General features: G+C 41.8%; 1 pseudogene; it reads left to right on the top strand.

Moving 5' to 3' along the window:
* Window positions 1–2599: 2599 nt before the first annotated feature.
* On the top strand, window positions 2600–4211 carry LOC143859637 (acetyl-CoA acetyltransferase 2 pseudogene; annotated as a pseudogene).
* The last annotated feature ends 332 nt before the right edge of the window (window positions 4212–4543 follow it).

Here is a 4543-nt window from a genome sequence, read left to right as displayed (position 1 = left end):
ATAGCTTATCTGAGCAAGCAACTATAAATAGCGTAGGTAGCTATGTTGTTTGGGTTATGTTACATATTGATTCTATAGGACCTAACATAGACAGGGTGTCTCTAAGAAATCATTTCCATAGGATGATGATAAGCATTGATTTGTGGAGGGTTAACATGGACGGCTAGAAAGTGGGTCAATTTTTTGCTTCTATAGATCGAATGGTTAGGATGATTGTATGGAGATGGTTTGTTGGGATCACCCTATCTATGTGAGGTTCTATGAAATGAATGGGTTGGATGAGTCAAACAACATGGAGATGGTGTATTTATAGTGGCTTGCTCAGACTGAACTATAGCTCAAAAACCTCACCCTATATATATATATATATATATATATATATATATATATATAATGAGGAATAAGATTGTGCGGTCGACCACCTAAGCTTAGGTGTGGTCGAGGGCCCAAACACATGGGTCCCACATTTTTTGTGCTGATCAAAACCATTCATTTGCAAGGCCCCATCATAGATAGGGTGTGTACAAAAAATTAGGTCCATTGGATCATCCTAACCCCCCCAAAAGTGGAGGGCAAAAAATGGGCATATTTGTGGCAAACGGTGTCTGTCCATTTTGCCCTCCACTTTTGGATGGGTTAGGATGATCCTATGGAGCTGATTTTTTGTACATACCGCATCTATGTAAGGGCCTTTCAAATGAATGCTTTGGATCATCCTAACAAAGTGGGCCCACATGAGTTTGGGGCCCGCGACCGCAGCTAAGCTTGGTGCGGTCGATCGTACACTCCTTTTCCTCTCTCTCTCTCTCTCTCTCTCTCTCTCGCTCTATATATATATATATATATATATATATATATATATATATACAGTGTCTGTCCATTTTCCCCTTTACCTTTGATTGGGTTAGGATGATCCTATAGGGCTGATTTTTTGTTCATTCCCTATCCATGGAAGGGCCTTCTAAATGAATGCTTTGGATCCCCCAAAAAATGTGGGGCCACATGTGTTTGTGAACTCCTGCTCAGATAAGCTATCTGAGCATGCTGCTCACTATATATATATATATATATATATATATATATATATATATATATATAGTTCCTAAGGTGTCACCTCATATAGCTTATATGAGGTGGCGCTCACAAAACATAAGGGGCCCACATTTTTGTGATAATCCAAACCACTCATTTGAAAGGCCCTTAGATGGATATGGTGCCTACAAAAAATCAGGTCCATAAGATCATCCTAACCCTTCCATTTATGGAGGTTAAAAATGAGCAGATTTATGGAGGTTTATACGCATCCATTTCAACCTCCACAAATGGAAGGGTTAGGACGATCCTATGAAGTTGATTTTTTGGGCACACCCTATCTATGTGAGGGCCTATCAAATGAATGCCTTGGATGATCCAAACAAAGTGGGCACCTTATGTTTTTAAGCGCCACCTCATATAAGCTTTATGAGGTGACACCTTAGGAACTCTATTCTCATACCATATATGTAAATATATATACATATGTATTGAGAGAGAGGGAGAGAACTGGCTTGCACGTTTTAGCACTCTCCTCTCTCCCTTTCCCAAAGTTTACCAAATCTCTCTCTTTTATTCTTCTTCCAAAAGAATTTTCCATACATTGTTTCCTCTTTGGCTGGTGCCAAGGTTCAAGAAGAGCTCTTCATCATCGTCTATTGTTCGTTTGATTTCGTGGAGCCATCACTCGAATATTCAGGGCATTCAAGTTTGAGAAACTTCGAAGCCGACCGAGGAGTGGATCAAGCAGAGGCAACTCGTTGAGTAGTCACTATGGTATAATCTTCTATCTCTTGCGTATTTCAATTCAATCACCATCATCAATATAGTAATCTAGGATTTCTAGGTTAAAGAATGAGGAAATTTTTGTTTTCTATATCTCCACAGCCTCTTCTGTTGAGCCTGGATTCCTCGTTTTTCCAACAAGTAATAGCTTAAAGAATAAAAACCAAGTAAAGGGCGCTTTGGAAGGAAAGGAATGATGAAAATGGAAAGTTTGAAACATATAATTTAAGCAAAATGATGATTGATGCCGTTTTTCCTGTCTTCCAAGCATGTCACGCAACTCTGAAATGGCGTGCTGAATCTTAAAGCGACATGTGTTGCGAGTGTACCGCTAAATCCACCATAGCACGCAAGCCCCTATGATGCCCTTATTAAGATAGTACTTTTGAAGCTAGGCTGAAAAGCCCCCTAAACGTAAGGTGCCTGACTACTATTAGTAAGGCGCTCTTGCTAGCATTTTTCAGCGCCAGTAGCATAGGGTGCCCTTAGTAATAGGGGCCTCTCCGACCTTTGCCTAGCAAACGAACCGAAGCAAGGTCGTAGTGTAAATATGCAGAAGAGGGGTGAATTATCCTAGAAGGGGCGAATCTGGAGGCAGAAAAGGACACGATACGGTCGTGCGCCTATCATTTTTTGCACAAATCCGCGCGCCCATCAAGTCCAGTAGTGCCAATATCAGCACCAAAAAATTTCTATATATATCAGCTTAATCCTCATTTATCAGGGATTAGAGTTTTTCTTAGATTTTTTAGAGAGAGAGAGAGAGAGAGAAAGAGGGGAAATGGGATTTTCTTGTTTAGATCTTCTTCTCTTATTCCTCCGGACATCTTCGCTTCGCCATTGCCGGTCTCAATCATCTCACTGCTATCTTCTTCCTCGTTGTTACCGGAATCTGTCCTCCATTCCGGCAAATCTCCGTCCGGCATCTTCTTCTCCGGTAACCTCTGCCAGTTCCGGCAACTCCGCGACCCCGATCATGCTCTGCGACTCAAAGATACTCTCCAAAATCAGCTGTTCAACGAAGAAATCGAACTTCATGCTCTACACCTTACCTCGGTTCTCTACTGCTGGATCTACAGCTTCCGGATCTATGCAAACGGAATCATCTCAGCCCTTGAAGGCTTCATCAAACGGCCAGATCAAGTACAGCTCTCCATCCTCAATCGAATTCAAAAACCAGATCCAATCCGAAAAAATGAAATGCTCTCGTCAAGAATCTCTCTCTGAAAAGATCTACAAATTTCATGTTATAATCCTTCTAATCACAATCCCTCTCCTCTTAATCTCATTCCTCCTCTTCCTCTTGCCTCGAATCACTGACGGAATCATAATCTCCTCATTCTCTGATGGCGGAACCTCCGTCCTCACTGGCCGGAGGTTCTCGCCAGACCGGAGATTTGTTTCCAAGAGTTATGCTGTGATTTTTTGATGCCGGTAGCTCTGGCAGCAGAGTTCATGTTTATTGCTTTGATGAGAATTTGGATCTACTTCCTATTGGTAAACATCTTGAGCTTTTCTGACAGCTAACACCAGGTTTGAGTGCATATGCTAGTGATCCCCCGGCTGCCACATAATCACTTAAGTCTCTTTTGGTAGAAGCTGAAAATGTTGTTCCTCAAGGGTTGCGTCATAAGACACCAGTTAGAGTTGGGGCGACTGCAGGTCTGAGGGCATTGGAAGGTGATGCATCTGACAAAATATTACAAGCGGAATGAAGGCAACAATGCTTGCTGCACAGAGTATCCATTTGGGTATTAATGATGTTGTGGTGGCTGGTGGTATGGAAAGCACATCAAATGCTCCTAAGTATTTGGCAGAGGCAAGGAAGGGATCTCGATTTGGACATGATACTATGATTGATGGGCTGCTCAAGGATAGACTTTGGGATGTTTATAATGATTATGCCATGGGCTCATGTGCTGAACTGTGTGCAGATCAGCATGCAATAACAAGAGATGAGCAGGATGCTTTTGCCATTCAAAGCTTTGAGCGAGGCATTGCTGTTCAAAATAGTGGTGCCTTCGCGTGGGAAATAGTTCCGGTTGAAATTCCTGGGGGGGGGAGAGGAAAACAATTCACACTTATTGACAAGGATGAAGGCCCAACAAAGTTTGATCCTACCAAACTAAGGAAACTCCTGCCAAGTTTTAAGGACAATGGAGGTTCTGTTACTGCTGATATCAGGATATGGTGATGCCGCTCAAGCACCCGAGTTATTTACTACAACTCCCACTCTTGCTATACCAAAAGCCATTTCAAATGCTAGCTTCGAGGCTTCTCAAGTTGATTATTATGAAATAAATGAAGCTTTCGCTGTTGTGGCTCTTTCAAATCAGAAACTGCTTGGCATTAGATCTACTTACATGGACAGATCTGGATCTTTTGAGCAATGAAACAGAGTTACAGACTCTTTCCAAGGGGTTTTCAATCAATGTCACCAGATCTGGCGATATCTTGGTGTTGAGCGGAATTCCGGTCATCTCTCCAGACATGTATTACGGTGAATTGCTCGTCGTTCATGGCCTTCGCCAGGTACTAACAGCACATGTATATCTAAACCAATCTAATGGTTCTTTCTCTCGTATTCATGGATATGACAAGGACAAGTTCTTGGATTATGCTGAATTAGGACATTAATTGTTTTGATCTGTAAGTTCTTTACCGTTTTTCTGTTTGAGGTTAGATCTATGGACTCCTTTGTCTTGATTCTTGATAAACTGAAGAA

This window comes from Tasmannia lanceolata, unplaced genomic scaffold, assembly GCF_043159265.1.
Source record: "Tasmannia lanceolata isolate RefF3 unplaced genomic scaffold, GAP_Taslan_0.1 ptg000035l, whole genome shotgun sequence".
NCBI classification, from domain to species: domain Eukaryota; kingdom Viridiplantae; phylum Streptophyta; class Magnoliopsida; order Canellales; family Winteraceae; genus Tasmannia; species Tasmannia lanceolata.
Note: the sequence above shows the minus strand (reverse complement) of the source record. Positions and strands in the feature narration are given on the sequence as shown.